A 19315-nucleotide genomic window follows, 5' to 3' on the forward strand; every position below is an offset into this window, starting at 1 on the left:
TCCTTAACTTAATTACATCTGCAAAACCCCTTTACCATGTAAGATAACATACTCATAGGCTCCAAGGATTAAGACACGGACATCTTTAGGGACCATTCTTTAGGCCACTCTACCTCCACCCTCTTTGCCTCCCACACTCTTACTGTTATAACCAAAATGTGCATAACATGGAATCCCTGGGATGAGTGGACAGCTCCACCAAAGGGGAGTTCTTTGGGGAATGTGTAGGAATGGAATGAATGCTCAGTAAGTAAGCACAAACATCCACAATATTATCATATGTTTATTTTCAAAGCACTTTTTCTTATCCTCTGATTGTTTCATTTTCAGAGTGGGCTGTTCATTTCCAAGAATCTTAAATATCTTTGAGCATTCTTATTCGATTTGGGGTGGAAAATTCTCTTCTGTTTCCTGAATTTTCTGTTTTCTCCAGAGTCATTTTTGTGTGTTTGTTTTGGGCTGCAAGTTATCCTCAGTAGATCATCCACCTTCTCCTGATCTTTGCATGCTTGCTAAGTCTTGTCTGACTTTGTGTGGCCCTATGGACTGTAGCCCACCAGGCTCCTCTGTCCATGGGATTCTCCAGGCAAGAATACTGGAGTGGGTGCCACGCTCTCCTCCAGGGGATCTTCCCGACCCAGGGATCGAACCCAAATCTCTTAGGTCTCCTGCATTGGCAAACAGGTTCTTTACCACTAGTGCCACCTGGGAAGCCCCTCTACTGATCTTTGGCTGTCCATTAATGTGTCAATTATGGACTTGGATGACTTATACAGTAGGTGGCATGGGTTTTCATTTCTGTTGCATAGCTCTGCTTCTCCAACACATCCTTCCTTGAATGGTACAGCAGAGTGACTTAAGCCTTGACCAATGGGGTGGGAAATTAGGAAGGGCGGGTTGACCAACAGGTTATCCCTTCCTCCATGTAGAAGGAGGCACTGACTGCCATATCAGGAGCCTTATCCACACCTTTGGTGAAACCATCACTTACTCAGCTATGATACTAGTAGGGAATGGAAGAAGGGAGCTTGGCAGAACTTTAATTCATCACCTTGATTTCTGTGCCCCTTCCCACTTCTGCTCTGTTTACCCACAGGCATGTAGTTGAGTGGTGCTCCAGGGCTCTGCCAAGAGTACTGCCTTCCACCTTTGAAGATACTTTCCCTAAATGCTCTGGATTCCAGCTTCCACTTCTATGATGTGTTCAGTAGGATCCCATATACTTTCTATATTCCAGACTGACGGATTCCCTTCTATTCCCCAGCACAGGCTTCCCAGGTGGTGCTAATCATAAAGGACCTGCCTCCCAATGTAGGAGATGTAAGAGACACAGGTTTGATCCCTAGGTCAGGAAGATCCCCTGGAGGAGGGCATGGCAACCCCTCCAGTATTCTTGCCTGAAGAATTCTATGGAAAGAGAAACCTGGCAGGCTACAGTCCATAGGGTTGCAAAGAGTCAGATACGACTGAAGCAACTTAGCATGCATTCATGCATTCCCAGCACTCATTGAATTTATGTGTATTTTCTTTACTAATATTAGTAAATAAATAATAAATAAATTTAGTTAGTTACTAGTGTTTTGAATTAGAAATCTGTTGGCAGCTTAAAAATGGCATCATATCCTTGGCTCTCAAGATTTCAGAAGTCCAGTCTTAGCTCAAATATCCTGTTACAATGTTATCCAGAGATTTTTGAGTGGTTAAAACTATGGTGGGGTAAGAATGAAATAGGCTCATGGGTGTAAATTAGGCATGGGAGAGGCTTTGCCCCTCCTTTGTCTAGCTCAGGGTGCCTTCCTGGTAGAGGCAGACTCATTTCCTCCCCTCAAGGGTCACCACTCCACTACCAGCAACTAGATTGTTGGCATAGGGCCGAAAGAACAGGCAAGTGGCAGAGAGCCGACCTGCAGGGAGCAATTCCAAGGGCACACACTACAATTTTCCTACAACCTTCACAACTAGCCCAGAGGTTGGCTGCCCTTTCAAATTCTGGAACCTCTTGGAGCTGAATCTATCCAATTGTCCCCAGGGAAGGTCGCTCACATTCCATTTGAGAGAGCAAGAGTCTTGCTGTCTCCCTGGAGCCTTCAGAGGAGATGTGGCTGAGTGAGAATTTCCTGACCTCATGTGCCCCTTGCCTATTGCCTTGTCTGTGCAACAGTAGAAAGAAAGCAGAATCTGGCATGTCAGGTCTGAGAACCAGGCTTCCTGGGTATCCATTCAGCCCTTCTCTGAACACCAGAAGATGAAGATACTGCAGGCCCAACAATCCAGGAGACAGGAGGACTGAGCCTATGGACTCTGGAGCTTTAGCCAGGTGGGGTGACAGGTGAAGGTAGAATGGTGGGTGGGCTACTGATGGGGACTAGATGGTCTGCCATTGGCTCCTTGAAAGTGAAAGTGAAGTAGCTCAGTCGTGTCCGACTCTTTGCAACCCCATGGACTGTAGCCCACCAGGTTCCTCTGTCCATGGGATTTCCCAGGCAAGAATACTGGAGTGGGTTGCCATTTCCTTCTCCAGGGGATTTTCCCAACCCAGGGATTGAACCCGGGTATCTGGCATTGCAGGCAGATGCTTTACCATCTGAGCCACCAGGGAATACTTCATAATTTTTTCCTTCTGGTGACCATCCTTTTTCAGTGGATTGTATTTCCAATCTGTTCAAATTGCACAAGGAAGTAATCAACATAGGATTCCTATGTCTTCTTCATCACTTATCCAAGCCCCTCACATTTTGATGAAGATAATAACTTGATCCTCCAGAAAGAATATGCTTTATTTAGCTTTCAATACTCTTCAGTGCAGTTCAGTTCAGTCAATCAGTCATGTCCAACTCTTTGCGACCCCATGAACTGCAGTATGCCAGGCCTCCCTGTCCATCACCAACTCCCAGAGTCTACCCAAACCCATGTCCATCGAGTCGGTTATGCCATCCAGCCATCTCAATCCTCTGTCATCCCCTTCTCCTCCTGCCCCCAATTCTTCCCAGCATTAGGGTCTTTTCCAGTGAGTCTTCGCATGAGGTGGCCAAAGTACTGGAGTTTCAGCTTCAACATCAGTCCTTCCAATGAACACCCAGGACTGATCTCCTTTAGGATGGACTGGTTGGATCTTCTTACAGTCCAAGGGACTCTTAAGAGTCTTCTCCAACACCACAGTTCAAAAGCATAAATTCTTTGGTGCTCAGTTTTCTGTATAGTCCAACTCTCACATCCATACATGACTACTGGAAAAATCACAGCCTTGACTAGATGGACCTTTGTTGGCAAAGTAATGTCTCTGCTTTTGAATATGCTATCTAGGTTGGTCATAACTTTCCTTCCAAGGAGTAAGTGTCTTTTAATTTCATGGCTGCAGTCACCATCTGCAGTGATTTTGGAGGCCCCCCAAAATAAAGTCTGACACGGTTTCCACTGTTTCCTCATCTATTTCCCATGAAATGATGGGACCAGATGCCATGACCTTAGTTTTCTGAATGTTGAGCTTTAAGCCAACCTTTTCACTCTCCTCTTTCTCTTTCATCAAGAGGCTTTTTAGTTCCTCTTCACTTTCTGCCATAGAGTAGTGTCATCTGCATACCTGAGGTTATTGATATTTCTCCCAGTAATCTTGATTCCAGCTTGTGTTTCTTCTAGCCCAGCGTTTCTCATGATGTACTCTGCATAGAAGTAAATAAACAGGGTGACAATATACAGCCTTGACGTACTCCTTTTCCTATTTGGAACCAGTCTGTTGTTCCATGTCCAGTTCTAACTGTTGCTTCCTGACCTGCATACAGGTTTCTCAAGAGACAGGTCAGATGGTCTGGTATTCCCATCTCTTTCAGAATTTTCCACAGTTTATTGTGATCCACACAGTCAAAGGCTTTGGAATACTCAATAAAATAGATGTTTTTCTGGAATTCTCTTGCTTTTGATGATCCAGCAGATGTTGGCAATTTTATTTCTGGTTCCTCTGCCTTTTCTAAAACCAGCTTGAACATCAGGAAGTTCACGGTTCACATATTGCTGAAGCCTGGCTTGGAGAATTTTGAGCATTACTTTACTAGTGTGTGAGATGAGTGCAATTGTGTGGTAGTTTGAGCATTCTTTGGCATTGCCTTTCTTTGGGATTGGAATGAAAACTGACCTTTTCCAGTCCTGTGGCCACTGATGACTTTTCCAAATTTGCTGGCATATTGAGTGCAGCACTTTCACAGCATCATCTTCCAGGATTTGAAATAGCTCAACTGGAATTCCATCACCTCCACTAGCTTTGTTTGTAGTGATGCTTTCTAAGGCCCACTTGACTTCACATTCCAGGATGTCTGGCTCTAGGTCAGTGATCACACCATCGTGATTATCTGGGTCCTGAAGCTCTTTTTTGTACGGTTCTTCTGTGTATTCTTTCCACCTCTTCTTAATATCTTCTGCTTCTGTTAGGTCCATACCATTTCTGTCCTTTATTGTGCCCATCTTGGCATGAAATGTTCCCTTGGTATCTCTAATTTTCTTGAAGAGATCTCTAGTCTTTCCAATTCTGTTGTTTTCCTCTATTTCTTTGCATTGATGGCTGAGGAAGGCTTTTTTTATCTCTCCTTGCTATTCTTGGAACTCTTCATTCAGATGGGAATATCTTTCCTTTTCTCCATTGCTTTTCGCTTCTCTTCTTTTCACAGCTATTTGTAAGGCCTACTCAGACAGCCATTTTGCTTTTTTTCATTTCTTTTCCATGGGTATGGTCTTAATCCCCGTCTGCTGTACAATGTCACGAACCTCCGTCCATAGTTCATCAGGCACTCTGTCTATCAGATCTAGTCCCTTAAATCTATTTCTCACTTCCACTGTATAATCATAAGGGATTTGATTTAGGTCATACCTGAATGGTCTAGTGGTTTTCCCTGCTTTCTTCAATTTCAATCTGAATTTGGCAATAAGGAGTTCATAATCTGAGCCACAGTCAGATCCCGGTCTTGTTTTTGCTGACTGTTTAGAGTTTCTCCATCTTTGGCTTCAAAGAATATAATCAATCTGATTTCCGTGTTGACCATGTGGTGATGTCCACGTGTAGAGTCTTCTCTTGCATTGTTGGAAGAGGGTGTTTGCTATGACCTGTGTCTTCTCCTGGCAAAACTCTATTAGGCTTTGCCCTGCTTCATTCTGTACCCCAAGGTCAAATTTGCCTGTTACTCCAGGTGTTTCCTGACTACCTACTTTTGCATTCCAGTCCCCTATAATGAAAAGGACATCTTTTTTGGGTATTAGTTCTAAAAGGTCTTGTAGGTCTTCATAGGCCCATTCAACTTCAGCTTCTTCAGCATTATTAGTTGGGGCATAGGCTTGGATTACTATGATATTGAATGGTTTGCCTTGGAAATGAGCAGAGATCATTCTGTCATTTTTGAGATTGCATCCAAGTACTGCATTTCGGACTCTTTCGTTGACCATGATGGCTACACCATTTCTTCTAAGGGATTCCGGCCTTAGTGGTACCTCAATACTCTTAGTGGTAGTGATATAGCTGCTGCTGCTAAGTCACTTCAGTCGTGTCCAACTCTGTGCCACCCCAGAGATGGCAGCCCATGAGGCTCCCCCATCCCTCAGATTCTCCAGGCAAGAACACTGGAGTGGGTTGCCATTTCCTTCTCCAATGCATGAAAGTGAAAAATGAAAGTGAAGTTGCTGAGTCTTGTCCGACTCTTAGTGACCCCATGGACTGCGGCCTACCAGGCTCCTCCGTCCATGGGATCTTCCAGGCAAGAGTGCTGGAGTGGGGTGCCATTGCCTTCTCCAAGTGACATTAGAGTAGTCTGAATATTCAGAAATAGCTATTATAATTCATTAGGGTTTTCATCAAGTTGTCCACTTTCAAAAGGAGGGTTTCCTTTTGCATCATATCCAAATTACTCCTGTGGCCTTCATGGTTTCAGGTATCAGTCATTGACCTATTTGTGAAAACCCCTGTGGGAAGTTCCAACCTCCTTAAGTGAAACTGCGGGTGCTGGGGCTCTTATCTGACTTTTCCAAGTCATCTTCCTGAAAGAGATGTGGTTTTTTTTTAAACATTGCATGAATAATAACAGAGGAGATGACCCAAGTATATTGGGAGCTAGAGTGGTCATTGGTTGAAAGACACATGTAATATAAGGAGGCCATGTAACCTCATGGAGACCATGTGAAGACAGCTCTTTGTGGGACGCAAATAATGGTCTTGTTGAGCTAATGTTTCTTCAGTAAAATCTTGATGATGATACTAAAGAAAGTGGACAAAACTTCCAAAACTATGTTGAATAGTAATGATGAAAGTGGGCACCCTTGTCTTGTTCCTGACTTTAGAGGAAATGCTTTCAATTTTTCACCATTGAGGATAATGTTTGCTGTGGGTTTGTCATATATAGCTTCTATTATGTTGAGATATGTTCCTTCTATTCCTGCTTTCTGGAGAGTTGTTATCATAAATGGATGTTGAATTTTGTCAAAGGCTTTCTCTGCCTCTATTGAGATAATCATATGGTTTTTATTTTTCAATTTGTTAATGTGGTGTATTACATTGATTGATTTGCAGATATTGAAGAATCCTTGCATCCCTGGGATAAAGCCCACTTGGTCATGGTATATGATCTTTTTAATGTGTTGTTGGATTCTGATTGCTAGAATTTTGTTAAGGATTTTTGCATCTATGTTCATCAGTGATATTGGCCTGTAGTTTTCTTTTTCTGTGGGATCTTTGTCAGGTTTTGGTATTAAGGTGATGGTGGCCTCATAGAATGAGTTTGGAAGTTTACCTTCCTCTGCAATTTTCTGGAAGAGTTTGAGCAGGATAGGTGTTAGCTCTTCCCTAAATTTTTGGTAGAATTCAGCTGTGAAGCCATCTGGACCTGGGCTTTTGTTTGCTGGAAGATTTTTGATTACAGTTTCAATTTCCATGCTTGTGATGAGTCTTAATAGATTTTCTATTTCTTCCTGGTCCAGTTTTGGAAAGTTATACTTTTCTAAGAATTTGTCCATTTCTTCCACGTTGTCCATTTTATTGGCATATAATTGTTGATAGTAGTCTCTTATGATCCTTTGTATTTCTGTGTTGTCTGTTGTGATCTCTCCATTTTCATTTCTAATTTTATTGATTTGATTTTTCTCCCTTTGTTTCTTGATGAGTCTGGCTAATGGTTTGTCAATTTTATTTATCCTTTCAAAGAACCAGCTTTTGGCTTTGTTGATTTTTGCTATGGTCTCTTTTGTTTCTTTTGCATTTATTTCTGCCCTAATTTTTAAGATTTCTTTCCTTCTACTAACCCTGGGGTTCTTCATTTCTTCCTTTTCTAGTTGCTTTAGGTGTAGAGTTAGGTTATTTATTTGACTTTTTTCTTGTTTCTTGAGGTATGCCTGTATTGCTATGAACTTTCCCCTTAGGACTGCTTTTACTGTGTCCCACAGGTTTTGGGTTGTTGTGTTTTCATTTTCATTCATTTCTATGCAATCAGAGCAGAAAAAGAAATAAAAGGAATCCAAATTGGAAAAGAAGAAGTAAAACTCTCACTATTTGCAGATGACATGATCCTCTACAAGAAAACCCTAAAGACTCCACCAGAAAATTACTAGAACTAATCAATGATTATAGTAATGTTCCAGGATATAAAATCAACACACAGAAATCCCTTGCATTCCTATACACTAATAATGAGAAAACAGAAAGAGAAATTAAGGAAACAATTCCATTCACCATTGCAATGGAAAGAATAAAATACTTAGGAATATATCTACCTAAAGAAACTAAAGACCTATATATAGAAAACTATAAAACACTGGTGAAAGAAATCAAAGAGGACACTAATAGATGGAGAAATATACCATGTTCATGGATTGGAAGAATCAATATAGTGAAAATGAGTATACTACCCAAAGCAATTTATAGATTCAATGCAATCCCTATCAAGCTACCAACAGTATTCTTCACAGAGCTAGAACAAATAATTCCACAATTTGTATGGAAATACAAAAAACCTCGAATAGCCAAAGCTATCTTGAGAAAGAAGAATGGAACTGGAGGAATCAACCTACCTGACTTCAGGCTCTATTACAAAGCCACAGTTATCAAGACAGTATGGTACTGGCACAAAGACAGAAATATAGATCAGTGGAACAAAATAGAAAGCCCAGAGATAAATCCATGCACATATGGGCACCTTATCTTTGACAAAGGAGGCAAGAATATACAATGGATTAAAAACAATCTCTTTAATAAGTGGTGCTGGGAAAACTGGTCAACCACTTGTAAAAGAATGAAACTAGAACACTTTATAACACAATACACACACAAAAAAAACTCAAAATGGATTAAAGATCTAAACATAAGACCAGAAACTATAAAATTCCTAGAGGAGAACATAGGCAAAACACTCTCTGACATACATCACAGCAGGATCCTCTATGACCCACCTCCCAGAATATTGGAAATAAAAGCAAAAATAAACAAATGGGACTTAATTAACCTTAAAAGCTTCTGCACAACTAAGGAAACTATTAGCAAAGTGAAAAGTCAGCCTTCAGAATGGGAGAAAATAATAGCAAATGAAGCAACTGACAAACAACTAATCTCAAAAATATACAAGCAACTCCTACAGCTCAACTCCAGAAAAATAAATGACCCAATCAAAAAATGGGCCAAAGAACTAAATAGACATTCCTCCAAAGAAGACATACAGATGGCTAACAAACACATGAAAAGATGCTCAACATCACTCATTATCAGAGAAATGCAAATCAAGACCACTATGAGGTACCATTTCACACCAGTCAGAATGGCTGCGATCCAAAAGTCTACAAGCACTACATGCTGGAGAGGGTGTGGAGAAAAGGGAACCCTCTTACACTGTTGGTGGGAATGCAAACTAGTACAGCCACTATGGAGAACAGTGTGGAGATTCCTTGAAAAACTGGAAATAGAACTGCCTTATGATCCAGCAATCCCACTGCTGGGCATACACACTGAGGAAACCAGAAGGGAAAGAGACACGTGTACCCTAATGTTCATCACAGCACTGTTTATAATAGCCAGGACATGGAAGCAACCTAGATGTCCATCAGCAGATGAATGCATAAGAAAGCTGTGGTACATATACACAATGGAGTATTACTCAGGCATTAAAATGAATTCATTTGAATCAGTTCTAATGAGGTGGATGAAACTGGAGCCTATTATACAGAGTGAAGTAAGCCAGAAAGAAAAACACCAATACAGTATACTAACGCATATATATGGAATTTAGAAAGATGGTAACAATAACCCTGTGTACGAGACAGCAAAAGAGACACTGATGTATAGAACAGTCTTATGGACTCTGTGGGAGAGGGAGAGGGTGGGAAAATTTGGGAGAATGGCATTGAAACATGTATAATATCATGTATGAAATGAGTCGCCAGTCCAGGTTCGATCACGATACTGGATGCTTGGGGCTGGTGCACTGGGATGACCCAGAGGGGTGGTATGGGGAGGGAGGATGGAGGAGGGTTCAGGATGGGGAACACATGTATACCTGTGGCGGATTCATTTTGATATTTGGCAAAACTAATACAATATTGTAAAGTTTAAAAATAAAATAAAATTAAAAAAAATAATAAAGAAAGTGGACAGTACTCCATTTCAATGTCTAAACTTTCTGGGCCAGTATTCTAATCATAAGATGATGTGTTAATAATAGATTGCCCAAGAAAGCCACACATTCCTTCTTTCCCTATATTTATACCCCTTTAAATATGATTTTCCTGCTCCTACAGTGAATTCATGGTTTATTGTTCTACTCCCTTGCATCTGTACCAGTGACTTGCTCTACTCGACAGAAAGTGAAGGTTCTTCTCACAGACCCTGGAGACAGTATAGCTCATGCTCTTACTCTCCTGCTCTACTGAGCCTTAGATAAAGAATCCTCAGCTAACCTGCTGAAGGTTGAAAGCACAAAGCACATAGATGGGGCTTTCTGGTTGAGACTCCCTAGACAAACCAGCTTCTACCCATGGTTGCAGGTATAGCAGTGACTCAGGTGGAATAAACAAAAGAATCACTCAGCTGAGCCCAACACAAATTTCTGGCCCGCAGAATCGTAAGCAAATAGAATAATGGTTGTTTTAAATCTCTAGGTTTTGGAATGGTTTATCATAAGTATAGGCAGTCAGTAAATTGATCTAAATATTCTCTATCTTCTTAATTTGCTTTAGTCAACAGGCTAGGTTATGCTAGAATCACAGGTGATTCTAAAATTTCAGCAGTTTAGAATATCAAAACTAAGGTCTTGTGCGTGAGCATTTGGGGTCAACTGGGGGCTTTGTTTCCTTTCTCCATACTTTGGGATGTAGGCTAATACCAGAAGTGTTGCTAGGTGCCATGGCAGAGAAAGCATGTTTCTGAAGATACTTTTATTAGCTGTTAAATTTTCCAGATTCAAAGTGACACACATCATTTCTCCTCACAACTCATTGGTCCGGGGGAACTGGTCTTATTTCTTCACCCCATGCCAGGAGACCATGAATTGCATTCTACGATGTGAGGAGCCACATACATTTGGTAAGCAACATTCATGACTCTTTATAATGTCACCCAGTAATAGGGGGAAATGGTAGAACATTCCATTATTGAAAAGAAACGGGAGATGCTAGAGGCATGTACTCTCAGTGGTAGGAGGTCAATATATTGAACACAACTTAATCTTTTCTCTATTTAAGAATCTCCAGGCAGCCTTGGACTCAACCTTTCCCTTTCTCATCTTACACCCTTAATGAGTGAACTCAGTACTAAATAACATTGTGAACCTCAGATATGCAGATGACACCACCCTTATGGCAGAAAGTGAAGAGGAACTAAAAAGCCTCTTGAAGGTGAAAGTGGAGACTGAAAAAGTTGGCTTAAAACTCAACATTCAGAAAACGAAGATCATGGCATCTGGTCCCATCAGTTCATGGGAAATAGATGGGGAAACAGTGGAAACAGCATCAGACTTTATTTTTTAGGGCTCCAAAATCACTGCAGATGGTGACTGCAGCCGTGAAATAAAAAGACGCTTACTCCTTGGAAGGAAAGTTATGACCAACCTAGATAGCATATTTAAAAGCAGAGACATTACTTTGCCAACAAAAGTCCATCTAGTCAAGGCTATGGTTTTTCCAGTGGTCATGTATGGATGTAAGAGTTGGACTGTGAAGAAGGCTGAGTGCCGAAGAACTGATGCTTTTGAACTGTGGTGTTGGAGAAGACTCTTGAGTCCCTTTGGACTGCAAAGAGTTTCAACCAGTCCATTCTGAAGGAGATGAGCCCTGGGATTTCTTTGGAAGGAATGATGCTAAAGCTGAAACTCCAGTACTTTGGCCACCTCATGCGAAGAGTTGACTCATTGGAAAAGACTCTGATGGTGGGAGGGATTGGGGGCAGGAGGAGAAGGGGACGACAGAGGATGAGATGGCTGGATGGCATCACTGACTTGATGGATGTGAGTCTGAGTGAACTCCGGGAGTTGGTGAAGAACAGGGAGGCCTGGTGTGGTGTGATTCATGGGGTCGCAAACAGTCAGACATGACTGAGCAACTGAAATGAACGGAACTGAACTGAACTGATAGTTGAATTGAATCTGGGTGGAACCAGGTGGCATTTCAAGATCGAAGGTAATCTATTCTTGGAGGAAAAGGGTGGAGTCCTTCTTCAGAGCTTATAATGAGAGTTGGTCCCCTTGAAGCTATCATTTCAAAAAAGAGTGCTTTTCACATCCTGTGAAAGCAACCAGAATCTACAGTAAGATGGGTCCATACTTTAAGAAAGGATTATTTTATTTTATTAAATTTTTTTTAAACTTCAAATTATTTAATGCCATAATTTCACCTTATTACACTATGAAGGTGAGTCAGTTGTTGATAAATGTCCATCAACCATTACATTATGAAAGCATTTTTGCATTTTCTCTATACCACTGCATGGAACTTTAATGGATAGAGGAGCATTCTCAGAAAGTTCCTTTTGTTTGGTAGAAATTTTGCATGTATAACACTTTTGATCCTCTCCCAAATTATGAATCCTTTAACACTCGCATCAGCTCAAAGAAAGAGTTGGGGTAATACCATCATCATCTCTGGGAGGGGCAGGAGTCCAAATTTAAGCAATTGCACAGACATAACATGTAGGGGCTTCTCAGGCGGTGCTAGTGGTAAAAAACCTGCCTGACAATGCAGGAGATACAAGAGGAGTGGTTTTGATCCCTGAGTCAGGAAAACCCCCTGGAGGAAGGCATGGCAACCCACTCCAGTATTCCTGACTGGAGAATCCCATGGGCCAGGAGCCTGATGGGCTACAATCCACAGGGTCACAGAGTTGGACATGATTGAAGTGACTTAGCACGCATGCACAGACATAACCTGAACTCGGGTCTCATTACTGTTCTCTTTCTAGAAGACTGAATTGCCTCAAGCCGCTCTTAGAAGGAACAGGTGAGACATTATAACGTGTGGTCTTACTCTCTTACTCAGGGGGGGACTACTCTTATTGCTTCATGCCACCCTAGGAGCCCAGAAATTACATTCTACAATGTAAGAAGCCTGGCATTTTGCACGATGTACTCTGCATATAAGTTAAATAAGCAGGGTGACAATATACAGCCTTGATGTACTCCTTTCCCTATTTGGAATCAGTCTCTAGTTCCATGCCCAGTTCTAACTGTTGCTTCCTGGCCTGCATACAGGTTTCTCAGGAGGCAGGTCAGGTGGTCTGGTATTCCCATCTCTTTGAGAAAGTTTCACAGGTTGTTTGTGACCCACAGTCAAAGGCTTTGGCATAGTCAATAAAGCAGAAGTAGATGTTTGTCTGGAACTATTTTGCTTTTATGATAATCCAATGGATGTTTGCAATTTTATCTCTGGTTCTTCTGCCTTTTCTAAATCCAGCTTGAACATCTAGAAGTTTATGGTTCATGTACTGCTGAAGCCTGGCTTGGAGAATTCTGAGCATTACTTTACTAGCATGTGAGATGAGTGCAATTGTGTGGTAGTTTGAGCATTCTTTGGCATTGCCTTTCTTTGGGGTGGGAATGAAAACTGACCTTTTCCAGTCCTGTGGCCACTACCAAGTTTTCCAAATTTGTTGAAATACTGAGTGCAGCAGTTTCACAGCATCATCTTTTAGGATTTGAAATAGCTCAACTGGAATTCCATCACCTCCACTAGCTTTGTCCGTAGTGATGCTTCCTAAGGCCCACTTGACTTCACATTCCAGGATGTCTGGATCTAGGTGAGTGATCACACCATTGTGATCATCTGGGTTATGAAGATCTTTTTTGTATAGCTCTTCTGTGTATTCTTGCCACCTCTTCTTAATATCTTCTGCTTCTGTTAGGTTCATACCATTTCTGTCCTTTATTGTGCCCATCTTTGCATGAAATGTTCCCTTGGTATATAATTTTCTTGAAGAGATCTCTAGTCTTTCCCATTCTATTGTTTTCTCCTATTTCTTTGCATTGATCACTGAGGAAGGCTTTCTTATCTCTCCTTGCTATTCTTTGGAACTCTGCATTCAAATGGGTATATATTTCTTTTTATCCTTTGCCTTTTGCTTCTCTTCTTTTCATAGCTGTTTGTAAGTCCTCTTCAGAGAACCATTTTGCCTTTTTGCATTTCTCTTTCTTGGGGATGGTCTTGATCCCTGTCTCCTGTACAATGTCATGAACCTCCATCCATAGATCTTCAGGCACTCTATCAGATTGAATCCCTTGAATCTATTTGTCAATTCCACTGTATAATCATAACGGATTTGATTTAGGTCATACCTGAATGGTCTAGTGATTTTCCCTATTTTCTTCAATTTCAATCTGAATTTGGCAATAAGGAGTTCATGATCTGAGACACAGTCAGCTCCTGGTCTTGTTTTTGCTGACTGTTTATAGAGCTTCTCCATCTTTGGCTGCAAAGAATATAGTCAATCTGATTTCAGTATTGACCATCTGGTGATGTTTATGTATAGAGTCTTCTCTTGTGTTGTTGGAAGAGGGTGTTTGCTATGACCAGTGTGTTCTCTTGGCAAAACTCTATTAGCCTTTGCCCTGCTTCATTCTGTACTCCAAGGCCAAATTTGCCTGTTATTCCAGGTATCTCTTGACTTCCTACATTTACATTCCAGTCAGATATGATGAAAAGGACATCTTTTTTGGGTGCTAGTTCTAGAAGGTCTTGTAGGTCTCCATAGAACCATTCAATTTCAGCTTCATCAGCATTACTGGTTGAGGTATAGACTTGGGTTACTGTGACATTGAATGGTTTGCCTTGGAAATGAACAGAGATCATTCTGTCATTTTTGAGACTACACCCAAGAACTGCATTTCAGATTCTTTTGCTGACTATAAGGGTGATTCCATTTCTTCTAAGGGATTCTTGCCCACAGTAGTAGATATAATGGTCATCTGAGTTATATTCTCCCATTCCAGTTCATTTTAGTTCACTGATTCCTAAAATGTCGATGTTTACACTTGCCATCTCCTGTTTGACCACTTCCAATTTACCTTGAGTTTTGGACCTGACATTCCAGGTTCCTATGCAAACTGCTCTTTACAGCATTGGACTTTACTTCCATCACCAGTCACATCTATAACTGGGCATTGTTTTTACTTTGGCTCTGTCTCTTCATTCTTCCTGGAGTTATTTCTCCACTGTTCTCTGGTAGCATATTAAGCATCCACCAACCTGGGGAGTTCATCTTTCAGTGTCATATCTTTTTGTCTTTTCATACTGTTCATGGGGAATCAAGATTGTCAGGAGAAATATCAATAACCTCAGATGTGCAGAATATACCACCCTTATGGCAGAAAGCGAAGAAGAACTAAAGAACTCTTGATGAAAGTGGAAGAGGAGAGTGAAAAAGCTGACTTAAAACTCAACATTCATCTGGTCCCATCACTTCATGGCAAATAGATGGGGAAACAATGGAATCAGTGAGAGACTTTATATTTGGGGGCTCCAAAATCACTGCAGATGGTGACTGCGGCCATGAAATTAAAAGATGTTTGCTCCTTAGAATAAAAACTATGACCAACCTAGACGGCATATTAAAAAGCAGAGACATTAGTTTGCCAGCAAAGGTCCATCTAGTCAAAGCTATGCTTTTTCTAATAGGCATGTATGGATGTGAGAGTTGGACTATAAAGAAAGCTGAGAGCTGAAGAAGACTCTTGGAGCTGAAGAGTCTTGGAGAAGACTCTTGAGAGTCCCTTGGACTGCAAGGAGATCAAACCAGTCAATCCTAAATGACATCTGTCCCGAATATACTGAATATTCATTGGAAGGACTGATGCTGAAGCTGAAACTCCAATACTTTGGCAACCTGATGCCAAGAACTGACTCATTGGAAAAGACTCTGATTCTGGGAAAGATCAAAGGCAGGAGGAGAAGGGGAAGACAGAGGATGGGATGGTTGGATGGCATCACTGACTAGATGGACATGAGTTTGAGCAATCTTCAGGAGTAGGTGATGGACAGGGAAGCCTGGTGTTCTGCAGTCCATGGGGTCTCAAAGAGTCGGACATGACCGAGTGACTGAACTGTGATTTTATGTGAGGAGCCACATATATTTGGTTAGCACCATTCATGACTTACTATAATTCCACCCAGTAAGAGGGGAAATGGTGGAACATTCCACTACTGAAAAGAAATGGGAGAAGCTAGAGGCATGTACTCTCAGTGGTTGGTGAGGAAAGAGTTCTGAGGAATCCCTTTGCAGGTTAATATGTGTAATTCTTCATTTGTGTTGAATCAAAGTATTATGAGGCAGTCATAGTTTGATAGAAAAATCATTGTACTGAGACTCATTGATTTACTCATCCATGTATTTATCGAGCACCCAGTAAGCACTAGACATTTGGCCTAGTGCTACATTAGAAAGTCATGGACTTTGCCCTTCCTTCATGAAGCTTACTATCATATTGTGTCTGTCCCAGTGTGTGTGTAGGGGGGAAATATGTCCACACATGTGTGCATTTTAGGAAACAATAGCAATCATGTGCAAATGCATATGTAGTAAAGTACATATTAGCATTAGAGACTGTGGTGAAGAACGATTGAAATTAATGTTTTTGGTCCTAAATAACCAACTGCTTTGATATGGAACATGGGACTAAGTCATCATTCTCTCTCCCTTGGCCTGTTTTCTCACCTAAAAACAGAGGTTATTTTTTACAGGTTGTATTAGACATGTCTAAATTGTTCACTCTGAGCAGGTATTACAGTAACAATCAGAAAAGAAGACAATAAAGTCAAGGAAACAAAGAGAAAGAAGGAGGTGGAGCAGGAGAAGGTCGAATTCCCGCTTGGATCTTCCTCAATATATGTCTGATACTCTCCTGATAGTATAACCACCCAGTTGGATTTTTGTGTGCCATTTACTTTATTCTTTTGAGGTCTAGGTAACTAAAAGTATGTTCTCTTTACTAATGAATTTAATTTTCATGGACAACGAATGGCAATCTCCATACTTGTGGGGACAACTGATTCCAAAAGAGATTTAAGTACTTGCATCTCAACACGGGAGCAACAGTTCAGACACTGGAAGCAGTTCATCTTTGTTCTGGTTTGGCGTCCTCCTTTACCCCTTTCTTCTGCTTCCTCAGAACGTTTTTGTTTTATCTTAGCATTAACCCCCTTGTGTTCAATATTTTATTCTTACTCTTCTGGCTTTTGTGTTTCAGGCAAGTTGTTTGAACATCTTTTTTTGGTTTAAAATTCTTTAAAAAATGCCATGTGATTTCACTGATCTTACCAGAAACCAATAAAAACACATTACTTTAAAAATAACTCCCATAAAACCTCTTACTTGTGAAAAGCTTTCATTCTAATAAAATTGGAGCTAACCAAAACCTTTTAAAACTGCTCGCAGGCATCCATGAGACTTGGCGTGTCCAGATTGTACTACCTCTTGTGGTGATGAAGATACCAGATCCCTACTCAGTCTGGAGGAATGTGGGTCCAAGATAAATGAACTCACCTACTTTAGAAAAGAAAATCCAACATGAGAATGGTAACACCCCACAGAAGGCAACTCATTCTGCACTTTGCCAATATAGCCAGTGGGAACCTAGAGTCTTTTCCATCATGTGTGGAGTTGTGGTTGGTTTTTTTTTTTTCCTCTTTCCTTTTAGTTTCCTAAATATAGAATTAATGGGTTTTAGAGAAAGCCAGTGATTGCGTTTGCTTGAGTCTAGAGAGTGGAAAGAAAATATCCCTTTCTCTGCAGGTTTCAAAATTCCCTTTGGGTTGGCACCACCACCTTTTTAGATAAAACCCACGGCAACAACTTGAAGTTGGTGATGATAAGAAGATGGAAGATTTTGTCAATGATACAGGGTAAAGGAGTGACCTGAGTGTCAGGCCTCGGTTAACTGTGCCAGGTTGATGGCCCCAGACTCCCCAGTGAAGGATTTTATAAGTATAGGCACATGAGCTGCCATCTCTGGGGATCTGCGTTGGGGGTCCAGAGTTAAAGTTATTGTTAATGCTTTTTAAAAGATGACAAAGGCATGCAGTCAATTTGGAAACTAGAGGTGTAAAAACAATAAACAACAACAAATAAATTTTCCAGTCAAGATCCAAGAGAAGAAACAACTGTCTGATGGATTAGCATTGCTTATATTAGCTGTCTCCAAGGTGTATTCTTGGGATCATGTGGTCCTTGACATGCTCTCTGCTTCCTCCACCTCAAAAGGGAGCTGTGATCAAGTTAATATGGGAAAAAATCCAAGTTTCATTCCCTTCTAGAAGACTCTTAAGTTCTTTAAAGAGTATATAAATATCAGTGGGTTGGTCTCTACTAAGGGCTTCTCTGGGGGCTCAGATGGTAATGAATCTGCTTTCAATGCAGGATTTTTTTTTTTTTTTTTTTTCAGTGAGTTGCTTTATTTTTTTTTTTCCAGTTAATTTTTTTAAATTTTATTTTATTTTTAAACTTTACATAATTGTATTAGTTTTGCCAAATATCAAAATGAATCCATCACAGGTATACATGTGTTCCCCATCCTGAACCCTCCTCCCTCCTCCCTCCCCATAGCATCCCTCTGGGTCGTCCCAGTGCACTAGCCCCAAGCATCCAGTATCGTGCATTGAACCTGGACTGGCATCTCATTTCATACATGATATTTTACATGTTTCAATGCCATTCTCCCAAATCTTCCCACCCTCTCCCTCTCCCACAGAGTCCATAAGACTGTTCCATACATCAGTGTCTCTTTTGCTGTCTCTAACACAGGGTTATTGTTACCATCTTTCTAAATTCCATATATATGCGTTAGTATACTGTATTGGTGTTTTTCCTTCTGGCTTACTTCACTCTGTATAATAGGCTCCAGTTTCATCCACCTCATTAGAACTGATTCAAATGAATTCTTTTTAATGGCTGAGTAATACTCCATTGTGTATATGTACCACAGCTTTCTTATCCATTCATCTGCTGATGGACATCTAGGTTGCTTCCATGTCCTGGCTATTATAAACAGTGCTGTGATGAACATTAGGGTACACGTGTCTCTTTCCCTTCTGGTTTCCTCAGTGTGTATGCCCAGCAGTGGGATTGCTGGATCATAAGGCAGTTCTATTTCCAGTTTTTTAAGGAATCTCCACACTGTTCTCCATAGTGGCTGTACTAGTTTGCATTCCCACCAACAGTGTAAGAGGGTTCCCTTTTCTCCACACCCTCTCCAGCATGTAGTGCTTGTAGACTTTTGGATCGCAGCCATTCTGACTGGTGTGAAATGGTACCTCATAGTGGTCTTGATTTGCATTTCTCTGATAATGAGTGATGTTGAGCATCTTTTCATGTGTTTGTTAGCCATCTGTATGTCTTCTTTGGAGAAATGTCTATTTAGTTCTTTGGCCCATTTTTTGATTGGGTCATTTATTTTTCTGGAGTTGAGCTGTAGGAGTTGCTTGTATATTTTTGAGATTAGTTGTTTGTCAGTTGCTTCATTTGCTATTATTTTCTCCCTTTCTGAAGGCTGCCTTTTCACCTTGCTGATAGTTTCCTTTGATGTGCAGAAGCTTTTAAGGTTAATTAGGTCCCATTTGTTTATTTTTGCTTTTATTTCCAATATTCTGGGAGGTGGGTCATAGAGGATCCTGCTGTGATGTATGTCAGAGAGTGTTTTGCCTATGTTCTCCTCTAGGAGTTTTATAGTTTCTGGTCTTATGTTTAGATCTTTAATCCATTTTGAGTTTATTTTTGTGTATGGTGTTAGAAAGTGTTCTAGTTTCATTCTTTTACAAGTGGTTGACCAGTTTTCCCAGCACCACTTGTTAAAGAGATTGTCTTTAATCCATTGTATATTCTTGC

This window comes from Bos taurus, chromosome 18 (genome assembly GCF_002263795.3).
Source record: "Bos taurus isolate L1 Dominette 01449 registration number 42190680 breed Hereford chromosome 18, ARS-UCD2.0, whole genome shotgun sequence".
Lineage (NCBI taxonomy): Eukaryota > Metazoa > Chordata > Mammalia > Artiodactyla > Bovidae > Bos > Bos taurus.